General features: G+C 46.5%; 1 pseudogene; it reads right to left on the reverse strand.

Annotated features, from left to right (window-relative positions):
• LOC112073418 (UDP-N-acetylglucosamine--peptide N-acetylglucosaminyltransferase 110 kDa subunit-like) overlaps positions 1–17462 on the reverse strand; it is a 43821-nt pseudogene that overhangs the window by 10953 nt on the left and 15406 nt on the right.

Here is a 17462-nt window from a genome sequence, read left to right on the forward strand (position 1 = left end):
TGCATCGCTTTGTCAGAAGGAAGAGCAGCATGTGTACCTGCAGCAGAGGGAGAAGAAAAAAACACTAATAGGAAGCGCAAGGGGGGGGGGGAAGGGGATGGCAGCTGTACCGATAACTCATCCAGAGCTCAGACTTCTGGCTGAAAGCCATAAGATATCTGATGTCAAACATTTAGTTGTAAAATCTAATTTTATTGGTCACATATTTAGCAGATGTAATTTACATTTACATTTACATTTTAGTCATTTAGCAGACGCTCTTATCCAGAGCGACTTACAGTAGAGTGCATACATTTTATTACATTTTTACATACTGAGACAATGTGTAGTGTGTAGCAAAATGCAGGTGTAGCGAAATGCTTGTGTTCCAAGCTCCGACAGTGCAGTAGTATCTAAAAACAATTCACACAAATCTAAAAGTACAATAATGGAATTAAGAAATGTATAAATACTAGATCGAGCAATGTCGGAGTGGCATTGACTAAAGTACAATTGAATACAGTATATATTTTTTAAGCGACCAGTGATTCCATGTATATAGGGCAGCAGCCTCAAAGGTGCAGGGTTGCATAAACCAGGTAAAAGCTGGCTAGTGATGGCTATTTAACAGTCCGATTGCCTTGAGAGTGAAAAACAGCTTGTCTCTCAATCCCAGCTTTGATGCACCTGTACTGACCTCGCCTTCTGGATGATAGTGGGGTGAACAGGCTGTGGCTCAGGTGGTTGTTGTCCTTGATGATCTTTTTGGCCTTCCTATGGCATCGGGTGCTGTAGGTGTCCAGGAGGGTGGGAAGTTTGCCCCTGGTAATGCGTTGAGCAGACCACACCACCCTCTGGAGAGCCTTGCGGTTTTTGGGCGGTGCAGTTGCCGTACCAGGCAGTGATACAGCCCAACAGGATGCTCTCAATTGTGCATTTATAAATGTTTGTGAGGGTTTTAGGTGACAAGCCAAATTTCTTCAGCCTCCTGAGGTTTCAGATCGTCAGTGATGTGTACGGCGAGGAACTTGAAGCTTTTCACCCGCTCCACTGCGGCCCCATCAACGTGGATAGGGACGTGCTCCCTCTGCCGTTTCCTGAAGTCCACGATCATCTCCTTTGTTTTGTAGACGTTGAGTGAGGTTATTTTCCTGGCACCACTCTGCCCGGGCCCTCATCTCCTCCCAGTAGACTGTCTCGTCATTGTTGGTAATTAGGCTTACTACTGTTGTGTCGTCTGCAAACTGCATAATTGAGTTGGAGGCGTGCGTGGTCACGCAGTCATGGATGTACAGGAGGGGGCTGAGCACACACCCTTGTGGGCCCCTGTGTTGAAGATAAGCGAAGATGTTGTTTCCTACCTTCACCACCTGGGAGCAGCCCGTCAGGAAGTCCAGGACCCAATTGCACAGGGTGGGGTTCAAACCCAGGGCCCCAAGCTTAGTGATGAGCTTGGAGGGTACTATGATGTTGAATGCTGAGCTATAGTCAATGAACAGCATTCTTACAGGTATTCCTCTTGTCCAGATGGGATAGGGCAGTGTGCAGTGTGATGGCGATTGCATCGTCTGTGGATCTATTGGGGTGCTAAGCAAATTGAAGTGGGTCTAGGATGTCAGGTAAGGTGGAGGTGATATGATCCTTGACTAGCCTCTCAAAGCACTTCATGATGACAGAAGTGAGTGCTACGGGGCGATAGTCATTTAGTTCAGTTACCTTWGCTTTCTTGGGTACAGGAACAACGGTGGACATCTTGAAGCAAGTTGGGACAGGGAGAGATTGATTATGTCCCTAAACACTCAAACCAGCTGGTATACGCATATTCTGAGGACACGGCTAGGGATGCCGTTTGGCCCGGCAGCCTTGAGGGTTAACACACTTAAATGTCTTACTCACGTCGGCCACGGAGAAGGAGAGCCCACAGTCCTTGGTAGCGGGATGCGTCGGAGGCACTGTGTTATCCTCAAAGCGGGCGAAGGTTTTTAGCTTGTCCGGAAGCAAGACAGTGTCCGCGACGTGGCTGGTTTTCCCTTTGTAGTCCGTGATTGTCTGTAGACACTGCCACATAAGTCTCGTGTCTGAGCCATTGAATTGCGACTCCACTGTCTCTGTACTGATGTTTTGCCTGTTTGATTGCCTTATGGAGGGAATAACTACACTGTTTGTATTCAGCCATATTCCCAGTCAACTTGCCATGGTTAAATGCAGAGGTTCGCACTTTCAGTTTTGCACAAATGCTGCCATCTATGCACGTTTTCTGGTTTGAGTAGGATTTAATAGTCACAGCGGGTACAACATCTCCTATACACTTCTTGATGAACTCAGACACCATATCTGTGTATTCGTCAATGTTATTCTCAGAGGCTACCCMGATCACATCAGTCCGCATGTGCAAAACAATCTTGAAGCATGGATTCCGATTGGTCAGACCAGTGTTGAATAGACCTTAGCACAGGTACTTCCTGTGGAACACAGCGAAAAAGTACATAAATAATCCCCAGACAGTAACCTCCTAGTCAACTTAAAGTAGCCAAAGCCAAACTAAACTTGGACTATACTCAGGAGATGTACTAAACAGAAATACCATGAGTATAGCAATAGGCCTAGCAGATTGCTTGCCTATTAAAATAAGAGCAGTCAGAGCATACAATCATCGCCATCTGAACAGCAGACGATGAGGTCACATATGATCCAAAAATAAAAACATTGAACTTTTCATGGTTTTTACTGCAAATTATATACTTCTGAGAGAAAAAGATGCAGAACTCCATTCCTTCCTAGAGGGACTCTTGCGACCAAAACTGAGACCCACCAAGATCTGTTGAAACGGGCGCGGGCGCCTCCCAGACTATTACAGTGTTGTTGAATACGGGCGCTCTCCCAGACTATTACAGTGTTGTTATAAACGGGCGCTCCCCAGACTATTAAGTTTGTTGTAAACGGCCGCTCTCCCAGACGATTCAATGTTGTCAAAACGGGCGCTCTCCAGACCGTTTAGTGTTGTCAAAACCGGCCTCTCCGACGCACTTACAGTGCTGTCAAACGGGCGCTCTCCCAGACCTCATATACAGTGTTTGTCAATAACGGGCGCTCTCCCAGACGATTACAGTGTTGTCAAACGGGCGCTCTCCAGACGATTACAGTGTTGTCAAACGGCCGCCTCTCCAGCTATTACAAGGTTGTCAAAACGGGCCGCTCTCCCAGACTATTTACAGTGTGTTAAAAACGGGCGCTCTCCAGACGATTACAGTGTTGTTAAAACGGGCGCTCTCCAGACTATTACAGTGTTGTTCAAAACGGCGCGCTCTCCCGAATTACAGTGTTGTCAAACGCCAGCGCTCTCCCAGACTCCATTACAGTGTTGTTAAAACCGGCGCTTCCCAGATATTACAGTGTTTGCTCAAAACGCCGGCGCTCTCCCAGACTATTACAGTGTTGTCAAAACGGGCGCTCTCCCAGACTATTACGTGTTGTTTGAAACGGGCGCCTCTCCCAGACTATTACAGTGTTGTCAAAGCCGGGCGCTCTCCCAGACTATTACAGTTCAGCTTGTCAAAACGGGCGCTCTCCAGCACTATTACAGTGTTGTCAAAACGGGCGCTCTCCGACTATTACAGTGTTGTCAAAACGGGCGCGTCTCCCAGACTATTACGTGTTGCAACGAAAGCGCTCTCCCAGACTATTACAGTGTTGTCAAAACGGGCGCTTCTCCCAGACTATTACAGTGTTTGTCAAAACGGGCGCTTCCCAGACTATTACAGTGTTGTTCAAAACGCAGGCGCTCTCCCAGACGCAGTTACCAGCTTTTGTTTCAAAAGACGGGCCCGCTCTCCCAGACTATTACAGTGTTGTTAAAACGGGCCTCTCCCAGACTATTACAGGTGTTTGTTCAAAACGGGCGCTCTCCCAGACTATTACAGTGTTGTCAAAAGGGCGCTCTCCGACTATACAGTGCCTTTTGTTAACCGGGCGCTCTCCGACTATTACAGTGTTGTGAAAATCAGCATCACTTCCAACTAACATGCAAATCCTAACTCAACGCTAGGCGCTCTCCCAGACTATTACAGTGTTGGTAACACGCGGCGCTCTCCCAGACTATTACATGTTGTAAACGGGCGCTCTCCCAGATATTACATGTGTTGAACGGGCGCTCTCCCAGACTATTACAGTGTTGTTTCCTGAAACGGGCGCTCTTCCCAGACTAATTACAGTGTTTGTTGAAACGGGCGCTCTCCCAGACTATTACAGTGTTGTTTGAAACGGGCGCTCTCCAGACTATTTACACAGAGTGTTTGTCAAAACGGGCCGCTCTCCCACGACTTATTACAGTGTTGTTGAAACGGTGCGCTCTCTCCAGACTAATTTACAGTGTTGTTGAACACGGGCGCGTCTCCCAGACGATTACAGTGTTGTCAAAACGGGCGCCTGCTCCCGACCTGAATTACATGTGTTGTTAAAACGGGGCGCTCTTCCAGGACTATGTTCACATCCCTCATTACAGTGTTGCTTATAAGAAGACACGGACCCTCTATCCTGCTCGTCCTTCCGGCCCATTCCGACTATAAAATAACTACCAAATTGCTCGCCAAAAGACGAAAGCACTTCTTCCCAAAGTAATAAAAGCGGACCAAACAAATTTTATTAGAGACAGATACTCTTCATTCACCATCTTTTTTTATATTATAGATCAATTTAAAAGCACAGAAGACCACTGTCCTGCTGTCGTCACTGGATGTTGAGAAGTTGTTCGACAGGATGGAGTGGAACGTTTTGTTCTTAGTCTTAGAAAAGTTCAATATGGGCCCAAACTTTATTAAATGGATTAAGTCCCTATATTCTCATCCAAATGCCATGGTGACTACTAACGGTCTGAATTCTGATAGATTCCCTTTGGAACCTGGCACAAGACAAGGATGCTCGCTGTAGCCCCTGCTCTATTTGTTGGGGGCGGTTTTGATAAGGAGCAATCCAAGTATTATATTGGTGTTTCTGCAGGCGGCCTTCAGCACAAGATATCGCTCTCCGCGGTTGATGTCTTGCATGGATCACAAACAGACAAGACTCAATGTGGATTCAGATAGAGGCCCAATCCTGTGGTTCATTGCCTCTAAGCTCAATTATATTCATGAATAACTTTAGTGAAGTGGGCAACATAGCCAAAACCCTAGTGATTGCGACATGGTATACTGCTGCTCTACTAATGTTAAAATTAAAGAATCTAATTACACATTTGTGGTGTACAACTTGTATCACAGCCCAGTGAGAATCCATTGAATGAATACAGACATTTCTCCTGATTGTAAAATACGTACCTGTTCTTAGTTAGGTTTTTCAATGTGCGTTTTAAAAAGACTTGAGGGAGTTCAAGGTGCAGATCTTCAGGGTCAAGTCTACGAGACGTGGTTTTATCACCATTTAGCACTAATTTAAGATTGGTGAGCAATTCTTGCTTTGAATCAAAGCCAAGCTGAAGGTCTTTAACCAGTTAAATGTAATCTACATAATGCCCAAAGGTAATTATCATGAGAAAGCCATAAACAATAACAATTAATGCTGCATACTTAAGTTAAAATCTCACCTGTCTGATAAAAATAACTATAAATTGCTGAGGTGTAGTCGCTTGAAGACAAGCTCAAGTACACAGTTACAAATATGAAAATGAAATATTTGATAATGCATTTCCTATTCAACAATAATGTATGAATAGGGTTTGAAATGATTTATATGCTTTCTAAATAAAGCATAATCAAATTATAAAACGACTAATTATACGATTTCACCTTCCTTATAACTGTAAAGTACATATTTGTATGTTTAGAGTTAGAGAAAACGTGCATATTTTCTTAAGGTCTCTTGATCAAAACGTCTGCCCCCATCGCTGTGAACGTCTCAGGGCTCTAGTTTTACTTCCTGAGCTCGCTAGGAACTCGCCATTCATCTCATATTCATCTCATCCGTCTATGATAAACAGAAAGTGTTTTGTTCTATTCATTATTTTTTTACATGAATGCTCTACGATGTAACGATTGCAGGAATGTGCTTTGTCAGTGGCTGCGATGTAGGGTTGAGCCAGGAGCTAATGGACAGTCGGAAGAGCGAATGAAACGGTAGGAGGGACATCCCAGCTTCAAGTGGTTTCAGATTTCACATCCTACGTCACAAGCTCATATTTTTTTTTATACAAAAAAAACTGTCCGTGGGAAACAGGGCTATCATTCAATGCAGGCCATTCTGATCTACGGCGTCCACAGATCGATTTAAGCAAAATTGACAGTCGGAACCGGTAACAGAAGCACTTTGGTCCCCTTACATCTAAGAGGTTTTAAATGGTCTGCTGCACTGAAAGGGAATAAATAACTCACCTGCACAGTCCCATGTATTATTAAAAAGGTACAAACCAACATTATTAAATGTAAATAGTGAACAATAAAGGGCCTAGTATTGAGCCAGGCAGCTTGCTCTCAACCAATTACTACACCTTTATATTTAAATTCACTGGAGTGATATCCTTGATGCTGAAACTTGACCTTTGACTCAGAAAAACACATACAGAAAAAAATAACCTTTATGTATATATGCATATTATTTTATCACTCTAGGGAAGTAATTTACTATGCATAGACCCCCCCCCCCCCCKCTCTATGCGATGTGCAATGCATAGAACACCGGAAGAAGAATTATCGTAATGTTTGAGCGACAACTAATCCCATAAGGGATATGTTGCCAACTGGCGATTTGACACGAAAATAAAATTCATTCATTCACAGGAAACATGGCAAGAGAACAAAACAGTCCCTCCAGGATTCCTTGATTGCAATTTGTTTGGCAAAATCAACAATTCCCTGTATATTATGTGAGAGCTTACAAATTTGACCTATCACTACACATTAGCAACATAATAACGTCCAAATCAAGCCACTCAACAAACTTTTAATTGTCTTGATAAACAGGAATCTCACCTTGAGGTGGGGGAACATGTTAGCGTGGTCTCCAATGAAGAAGGTATGTGGCATGTAGGCTAGTTTCTCAGAGTACTGCTCTGCCACCTCGAAGGGGGACGTCTCCTTGTCTGACACAATGTAGTCCATGAAGGGAGCTCCGCTGGTCCCCGGGTAGCCCAGCCACATACACTGAGAAGGAGAGAACAGTTGGCACAGTGAACTTTATTTGGACATTATATCCCGGCTGTGGTGTAGCGACTTTTTTTTGATGAGGGAGCGCACTTAAAAAAAAAAAAAATCAAAGTTTAATGACAGATGTACTGGATATCATTGTAGAATAGGCCTACGCCCAAATATATTGTCTCAAGAAAATGTGATATTTTTTAAAATACCCTCAAAACACCAAGTAAGGCTTAACTAATTTCCAAATAGGCCATCACTGTCAATCGTAAATGAGAATTCTTCATGTGTTAACGATGAAATGTCCAAACTGAATGCCTGACAATCATTTGATCTCAATCAGTTTCATGGAAATATGCAGTTAGATCTTCTTGAATTACTTTTGTGAGCAAAAAAAGAAGATTGTGTTAAAATATTAGCCTTTCTTCTAGGCCTATTTAGTTTAAATTAAAGCATAGTGTACAAAACATTAGGAACACCTGCTCTTTCCATGACAGAGTGACTAGGTGAATCGTATGATCCCTTATTGACGTCACTTGTTAAATCAACTTCAATCAATGTAGATGAAGGGGAGGAGACAGGTTAAAGAATGATTTTAAAGTCTTGAGACATGGATTGTGTGTGCCATTCAGAGGGCGAATGGGAAAGACAAAAGAGCCTTTGAACAGGGTATGGCAGGCGCACCGGTTTGAGTATGTCAAGAACTGCAACGATGCTGGGTTTTTCCACACTCAACAGTTTCCCGTGTGTGTCAAGAAACATTGGAGTCAACATGGGCCAGCATCCCTGTGGAATTTATTGACATCTTGTAGAGTTCATACCCTGACGAATTAAGGGATGTGAAAAAGGGGGTGCAACTCACACAAATGCGTGGACACCCCTTCAAATTAGTGGATTCGGTTATTTCAGCCACACCTGTTGATGGCAGGTGTATAAATACAGTTGAAGTCAGAAGTTTACATACACTTAGGTTGAAGTCATTAAAACTCGTTTTTCAACCACTCCACAAATTTCTTGTTAACAAACTATAGTTTTGGCAAGTCGGTTAGGACATCTACTTTGTGCATGACACAGGTCATTTTCCCAACAATTGTTTACAGACAGATTATTTCACTTATTATTCACTGTATCACAATTCCAGTGGGTCAGAAGTTTACATACACTAAGTTTACTGTGCCTTTAAACAGCTTGGAAAATTCCAGAAAATTATGTCATGGCTTTAGAAGCTTCTGATAGGCTAATTGACATAATTTGAGTCAATTGGAGGTGTACCTGTGGGTGTATTTCAAGGTCTACCTTCTGTCTCTTATACACATCTAGATGTGTATAAGAGACAGGGTGATAAGAGGTACAAAAGTATCTATATCCACAGTAAAATGAGTCCTATATTGACATAACCTGAAAGGCCGCTCAGCAAGGAAGACGCCACTGCTCCCAAAACCGCCATAAAAAAGCCAGACTACGGTTTGCAACTGCACATGAGGATAAAGATCGTACTTTTTGGAGAAATGTCCTCTGGTCTGATTAAACAAAAATATAACTGTTTAGCCATAATGACCATTGTTATGTTTGGAGGAAAAAGGGGGAAGCTTGCAAGCCGAGGAACACCATCCCAACCGTGAAGCACGGGGGTGGCAGCAGCATGTTGTGGGGGTGCTTTGCTGCAGGAGGGACTGGTGCCCTTCACAAAATAGATGGCATCATGAGGGAGGAAAATTATGTGGATATATTGAAGCAACATCTCAAGACATCAGTCAGGAAGTTAAAGCTTGGTCGCAAATGGGTCTTCCAAATGGACAATGACCCCAAGCATACTTCCAAAGTTGTGGCAGGACAACAAAGTCAAGGTATTGGAGTGGCCATCACAAAGCCCTGACCTCAATCCTATAGAAAATTTGTGGGCAGAACTGAAAAAGCGTGTGCGAGCAAGGAGGCCTACAAACCTGACTCAGTTACACCAGCTCTGTCAGGAGGAATGGGCCAAAATTCACACAACTTATTGTGGGAAGCTTGTGGAAGGCTACCCGAAACATTTGACCCAAGTTAAACAATTTAAAGGCAATGCTACCAAATACTAATTGAGTGTATGTAAACTTCTGACCCACTGGGAATGTGATGAAAGACATAAAAGCTGAAATAAATCATTCTCTCTACTATTATTCTGACATTTCACAATCTTAAAATAAAGTGGTAATCCTAAAACAGGGAATTTTTACTAGGATTAAATGTCAGGAATTATGAAAAACTGAGTTTAAATGTATTTGGCTAAGGTGTATGTAAACTTCCGACTTCAACTGTGTGTATATATATATATATATATATATATATATAAATAAAATGTTTTAAAAAATCAAGCACAGCCATGCAATCTCCATAGACAAGCTTTGGCAGTAGAACGGCCTTACTGAAGAGCTCAGTGATTTTCAACATGGCACAGTCATAGGATGCCACCTTTCCAACAAGTCAGTCACATTTCTGCCCTGCTAGAGCTGCTCCGGTCAACTGTAAGTGTTGTTATTGTGAAGTGGAAACGTCTAGGTGCAACTACGGCTCAGCAGCGAAGTGGTAGGCCACACACGCTCACAGAACGGTAAKGCCGAGTGCTGAAGCCCGTAGCGCGTAAATATCGTCTGTCCTCGGTTGCAACACTCACTACCGAGTTCCAAACTGCCTCTGGGAGCTACGTCAGCACAGGAACTGTTCATCGGGAGCTTCATGAAATTGGTTTCCATGGCCTAAGATCACCATGCACAACGCCAAGCGTTGGCTGGAGTGGTGTACAGCTCGCGGCAATTGGACTCAGGAGCAGCGTAAACGCTGTCTGTAGAGTGATGAATCACACTRRACCATCTGGCAGTCTGACGGACGAACCTGGGGTTGGCGGATGTCAGGAGAACGCTACCTGCCCCAATGCATAGCGCCAACTAAAGTTGGATTATGGTCTGGGGCTGTTTTTCATGGTTTGGACTAGGCCCCTTAGTTACAATGAAGTGAATCTTAACGCTACAGCATACAATTCATTCTGTTATTCTATGCGTTTGTATGGTCAAATAGCAGTAAGGCCGAATACAATTTGTTTTATACTTCAAGGGGTATTTAAAAGTCATAATCAAATAGCAAAAGGATCGTTGGTATGACCTTAAAACAATTAAATACAGCTCATGAAACATGGCACAAACACTTCACATGATGTGTTTATATTGTTGTTCAGTATCGAAATGAACACGGCTAAATAAAGCCTGATTATCTCACCTGGATGGGAGCGGGGCGCAGGGCAAACAGCTCGTTGCGGGCTCCTTTGGTATAGCCGTTCATATTGACCAGGATGTGGAGTCCATCCTGATGGATCCTGTCTGCTGCCTTACCGTTACACGGGAGCTGACAGAGGGGAGGAGTGGAGATGGAGGGAGAGACAGGAGGAGGGGGAAGGGAGGGAGAGACAGGAGGAGGGGGAAGGGAGGGAGAGACAGGAGGAGGGGGAAGGGAGAGGATTTCAATCTTTACTCTGAAGTGCTGGATGTGGCTGAGAGGACAGAGAAAAGGAAGCTACTTCTAAAGTACTTCGATTCAGTTCTCAATCTGAGTTTACTCACCTGTGACAGGTCAGTGAAGTGATGGGCCTCGGCCACTACTTTAACCCTAAAGTTGGTGTTGTCATCTGGGCTCAGGGCATAGCAGAACACCTGGGGAGAGGATGTTATAACCATGTTACAACCAACACATTTCAAGTAATGTTTGGTCACTATAACACCTCACTTTTATCCATTATTTATTCAGTTACGTCAAAAAAAACATTGGTTTAAGTGAAAAATCTAATCCAAGTAAGCAAACATCAGTTCATTTTAAATCATTGGTTGTTGCCAGTCTAGTGATAATGTCACACAACAGTAAGAAACCCTCACCTCAAACTTCTCAGAGTTGTGCATGCCGGGGATGGACTGCATGAGGTGGGAGGTGGGGTGGTTCCCGAAGTCCGAGCTGACATATCCCACCCTCAGACGACCCGCGCTGGCCTTCAGGTCCTTGGGGTATAAGGTACTCAAAGGCGTTGTGGATCGCATTATCTGTGGCGGAGGGGGGGGGTTATAGACTAACCAGATGATCCCAAATGATTCCTATTCCTATAGTGAACTACTTTTAACCATAAAGCATCAGGTATTTTGAAAAGGTCCATTTGAAACCTAGCCAAGCTTTCTTATTTTCAGATGACTTAGATAGAAGATTGCTGAGTAGACATGGGAACAGCAGAGCGGGTCAGACAAGATGACCCAGAAATTCCGAAACTCCAGGTTTGGGCGCCAACGTGAAAGGTTGAGATTGGTATAGGACGAGGACGTGGGGTCGTAGTGACAACGAGCGCTGAACCTTGACCTTTTAACATCAAACCTTAACCACCCAACCCTAACCAATCTCGACTGAACCACCTCGCCACCCCGCAAGCAAGCCACCCACCTGCTGCCAAAGGGCGGCGGTTACTAGTGTGCAACAAAAAAGACTTACGGCGGGCCGAATGGCCGCGGAAAAGAACGGCCAAACAGCCACCGTACCGGTCGGGTACGCCGCACCAGGCAAGCCTGTTTAGCACCGCAGCCCAGCCGGCCCCGCGCTAACCCCACCCCCCCAATACGATCCAACAACAGACGATTGCACACGTCAGAAAGGTGCGCGCATCAGCCAGGCTTGCACATGGTGCCGACCGGGCTGTGATGGAGAGGTATCCCATCTGGACAAGAAGGGCTGAATTACCTGGTAGAGAATGCTGTTTGCGTATCTGGCACGGTGATAGCCTCAGAAGCACAGGTTACAACATCATGGGCTGCGTTGAGTCACGCTCCAGTCCCGCTCCAGATCAGTAAGCTTGATGGGCCCTGGGCCTGGGCTTTGGGGAAGACGCCCAGCCACTGTATGGCAATTGGGGGGGGTGTCACGGACTTGCCTGAGCGGCCTGCTTCAGGAGAGTGAAGGGTTGAAGGGTAGGAAACAACATCTGGGTCGGGCCTTATCTTCAAAACAGGGGACGACGGCCCCAATTAAGGGCTGTGTGCTTCAGCCGCCTCCTGTGGCATCCGGATGATGCGTGACCGACGGCACGCCTCCAACGCACTTGATGCAGTTTGGCGAGACACAGGCGGAACGAGTGAGTAAGGTGCCTAATTACAACAAGTGACGAGAACAGTGCTCTGGGGAGGGCAGCGAGTGTAGACAGGGCCGCCGGCAGAGTCCGTTGCCAGGGAAAATAACCTGGTCATTCCTTCAAGCGATGCCTACAAAAACACAAGGAGTGTCACCCCAGCCCACCCGGCGAGTTCGCTCAGACAGGCGATGGCAAGTCAGGTTCGAGGGGAACCACGGTCCGGAGAACAAGGAGAGGCACAGTGCCGCCTTCCGACGTTAGAATATAGGGCCGGGCCAAGACGTGCTGAGGGCGGAGGGTGATGAAGATGGCTTGCAGGAGAGGTTCCCTCGCCGAGATAGGTAACACATCGCTGAGCGATACGTGAGAAGCGAAGCTCAGGGAGGCTGACGTAAAGAAAATTTGGAAGGGCAATTCGCTACATAAAAACCGTCACAACTCTTATAAATGCACGCAAATTGAGGACGGACGCTACACTTGTTTGGATGCGCGCCCAAGGGCACATGCTAATCACCTGGCCTGGTGTAGCACGGCAAGGGAGACAGATCGGTGCAGCAGCAACCGCCATATCAAGGACTCCGGCGGCCGAGCGCAATCTGCCAGGTGAGCGGTCGAGTAAGCTGTGGTTACACTGGAAGACGACGGCTGAAGCGGCGGACCGGGCAACACGTGTAACGCAGGGACGGCAAACTTACCCACAGCCAGGTACTGCACTGCGCAGCATATCCAACGAGGGCACACCAGAGATAAGACATGAGCGGCGTAAGGCAGTAAAAACGCACTCAGATACAAGGACAACAACCACCTGGAGCCAGAGCCTGGTTCGACCCGCAGACAATCATCCTAATCCAGAGAGGGGCCAACGTAAAAGAGCGCCTGGCCGCTGAGGCAGAGTGCATCAAAAAGTCGCTCAGGAGGAGGAGTGAGTATCCAAGCTGTCTATTCTCATATACATACATCAAGAGCGGCAAAACGGCTGTATGAGGAATAGCCCTACACTAGCCCGTAGCCTCTTACCTGGTTGGTCTGCAACCCAATGTGCACGCCTTTGAGGCTGATACAGAACTGCGGCAGTAATGGAGTATCATGTCGCGACATCCCTAGAAGGTCGGCGTTCAAGTCAACAATATATACCTGCTTCATCAATTATGTGACTTTTAATCAATGCCACTGGCAGAAGGCAAAGGTTGGCTGCGGATCTGGGTATTTATACGGGATTACTATCAATGAGTCCCGAGAAAGGCACTGGTATGTATTATATGTGCTCTTGGAATTTAGAGCTACTTTAGATTTGGTCTAGACTATGAATTTTTACGCATACTGACGTGCACGTGAGCCGGATGCTGTGTGACTGCAAGCATTGTCGCTACACCCTGCATTTTGGGCTACACAACCCTACTGACAGGCATGTAGAGTCTCACGTGACATGCCTAGAAAATGTTCGGCCGTGCTAAGAAAGGTGTATGCACCCTACTACTGTAGTCGCTCTGGATAGATAAGAAGCGTCCTGGCATAAAATGACTTAAATGTAAAGAGTTGAGGCGACAGGATGTACTATACGAAATCTAGACTAGTAACTATGTGACCATTAAAAGAATATAGCTAATAAGTCTCAACCAGCTAATGACCTTATGACATGCAGACATAGCATTCCGGGTCCTCAGCCAGAAAGTCTGAGGCGTGGGGATGGAGTTATCGGGTACAGCTGCCAGTCCCCCCCCCCCCCCCTTGCGCTTCCTTTAGTGTGTTTTTCTTCTCCCTCTGCTGCAGGTACACATGCTGCTCTGTCCTTGTCTGAAAAGCATGGCATCACACTTTGTTAGTTTGCTCAATTTCTTGCTCATTCACTAAGCTTGTTAGAATGTCAAACTCACTGAAAATGACATTCGGTAAGCTTTGTTTACTTTAGGGGCCTTTTAGATTTGGCTTTGTTAAAAAACCCCCCTTTGAGCTGGATTTGCCTGTCTGCAATAAGATTTTTCGTTGTTAGCCTTTTGCTAACTACAGCTATGTGATTTCGCTAGTTAGTTTGGTGCTAATTTTGTTAGCATTCGGTGATAGAGGCTTTTCTTGCGTTGTCGAATGCTCTCTTTGTGTGCCTATTGCTTAGGTAATTATTATTCCCAGGGTACCTTGAAAATGACACCTGTTCAATCGGGTTTCCCCTGCTTACATCAAAGCCGTACATAAGAAATAACGACATTCATCGTGAAAGGAAAAGGTGTGCTTTGGATGAATTGAAAACAGTAATGCTTTTTAGATCTACAACCCTGACTTGGTTTCTAATGGAACGACAACTTGGACATTGCATTCACCCTCTTCACTCCAGTGTTTCTTGTTTTTATGTTACTTCAACAGAAAGAAGGGCCGGTGATCGACTTCAAGTCTAACGGCCCACATCTTTGACAACCGCGTCGTGTCTAATTGGTTCGACCTTCAAGGCCTTCCTGGGACAGCCTGCCTGACGTCAAGTGGTCAAAGGTGAGGATGGTGACATATTGAATAGCCCTAACCTGTCCTGGACAGCCTGCCTGACCTCAAGATGAGTCGGTGGACATGGTGAATAGTTTCTACCCTTCCTGGACAGTCGCTTGCCTTGACTCAAGGTGAGACAGGGGACATGGGGAATAGTCCTAACCCTTCGCTGGGACAGCCTGACTGGACGGTCAAGTGTGAGCGGTGACATGGTGAATACCCTTCCTGGACAGGCCTGCCTGGACGTCAAGGTAGACAGGGAATGAGTGAATTAACCCTTCCTGGATCAGCCTGCCTGATGTCAAGGTGAGGACGAGACAATGGTGATAGCCCTAACCCTTCCTGGACAGCCTGCCTGACGGTCAAGGTGGTCAAGGTGAGACGGGGACATGGTTGTAATAGTCCTTAACCCTTCCTGGACAGCCTGCCTTGACGTCAAGGTGAGACGGTGACATGGTGAATAACCCTTCTGGGACAGGCCTGCGCTGATGTCAAGGGTGAGGCCAGGGACATGGTGACATAGTCCGAACCCTTCCTGGACAGCCTGCCTGTGGTCAAGTGGACGGTGACATAGGGAATGTTCTGGTGACCATATGTCCATTGGAACTATGAACTATTGGAGGTCCCCATTGTCTGTTCCTTGTTGTTGTTTCTTTAAGATTGGGACAGTGAAGACCCGCCCTTATCCTCCGGAAGTATGAGTGTAAATGACTTTGTAGATCACTGACTCCTTCTTCCTTCCGTGTCCAGATGAAGTGTTCCATTGGGGAGAGTTGGCGCAGCAGGAAACCCAATCGGGGTCTTGTCCATGGCGCGTCATCCCATGAACATCAGGCAGCTGAGGCCGATCGATCAACAATGATCAACCAGGGGACGATACAGGTCACCATCAACGGATTCGACCTGTCAGTAATGGGACTGGCCACCACGAACAGGTGACTGGAGGGACGACGCACACACAGGTTTAAATGGGATAAGGAGATGAGTACCAGGCTGTTATTTTGCTTGGTGAGTGAAGCAGTGAGGTACCTGTGTGGTTGACCTTTGATCCCAGCCATGTGACCTAATGAAGCAGGAAGTTACCTGTAGGGTGGACGCTTTGATCCCAGCATGTGACACCGACTTAGCGGTCTGGGTGTTAGTGCTTTACCATGCTCGTGTATACTGGTGTGTTTCAGATACTTTCCAGGGGAGAAGGGTGTAGTATCAGGGTCTGGAATCCCTCCAGATATCGGCACAAAAGGACTGGCTTAGTACTGGATAAAGACATTGGGTCACTTGCATGTCTACTTTTGGGTCTTTGATCACCTGGGGAAAATGGTTTCCAGTACTGTGTGTGAACAGGGTTTTAGAAAGGGGTGTAGTTAACCACTGTCACTGATGCCTGGCCTCTCTCTGCCCCCATCTATCTCTCTCTGCTCATAATTGAAATCTGTTCCATGTAACCTCCTCCTTGTCGTATACAGACATGCATAGCGAGGCTGCGAGACTCAGCGAAGGCGGGTCGGGTCTATAGAGCAGAGACTGGTCCTGGCGGTACCATCCCGTTCGTGACATAGCGGCCGGGCGGACGTGCCCCCTAGCCGGTGGCGTGTGCTGCCCTTGGGCTGGCGACTGTCCAGGTACGATCGCTGCAGTGCGGTAGCTCTGCAATTAGACTTTGCGTCCACGGCGTTAGCCCAAAGCTCCTGACCAAGGGAAAACACTCTGACGTCTGAGCCCACCAGCTGAGAGTGCTGGCAATGTAGACATCAGCGACTAGAACACACTTTTCTCCGATGTATAACATGGTATTGATCATATTACAAGTAAGTGCCCAACTTGAACTATAGCGGGCGAGGGGAATGAAGGGGGGGGCGCTCTGCGCGGTCAACACGCTCCAATCGCCACATATATAGACAGGGGTTAATTATCAGGGTGACGTCTGGTCGGGGCCAATTACAAGATAGGGGGTGCATTCAAGTATGTGAACCACTGGGTAAGAGAGGAGGATGATCTACGAGTGAACAGAGTATGAACCCAGGGACTCAAAAGACATGGCGACTGCTCGTGCGCGACAGAGCGCTCAACGGTCTGAAAAGGTGAGGTGCACAGTGCTATTATAAGGGGGTGTGGCAATTGTATGCGGGTCTTGTTGGAGTCTAGCGTAGTGCAAACGTACTAGTAGGGGCTCCTCCAGAAAAGCAGTGTGGGACTATCGCTAATCAATGGGCCTACGAAAAGTAGGTGCGGTAAACTAAAAGTAGTAATAAAAGCGGGAAAAGTAATAGGGAGCGTCTGGCATGATTAGGGTCAACTAGAGGGCATGGAACGGCATAGTATAGGAAATACGTGTAGGCGCCTACTAGTCGTCTAACACTTGAACTCGTGCGCCCCCCAAAGCCGGGCTCAGCGGCATGATGCTTCAAAATACGAGTAAGTGCCGATGAGACGTTCAATCTACCGATGGATTCCAGACACGAAGAAGCCATCATCTTAGCCTGATGCTCTGTGTAGTGCGACCGGTCGTACTCCTGCGAATTAGAAATCATCCATGAAGCAGATAGTTCCCAACAGCAGTGTTCCTGTTGGTTGCTGTCGTTTCCCTGCCGAGCATGGGTGGGCTAGCCCAAACATCCAGCGAGTTACGCCCAGAACTTCGCCTGCGGCCGGACATCTCCAACGCTTATCTATGCTCTACTGCATCCACGTGGGCGCGGCACCGGGAAGCAGCAGGCAGGACCACATCTCTCTCTTGTGTGTGGGTTGTGGTT

This window comes from Salvelinus sp. IW2-2015, unplaced genomic scaffold (genome assembly GCF_002910315.2).
Source record: "Salvelinus sp. IW2-2015 unplaced genomic scaffold, ASM291031v2 Un_scaffold2257, whole genome shotgun sequence".
Classification (NCBI taxonomy): Eukaryota; Metazoa; Chordata; class Actinopteri; order Salmoniformes; family Salmonidae; genus Salvelinus; species Salvelinus sp. IW2-2015.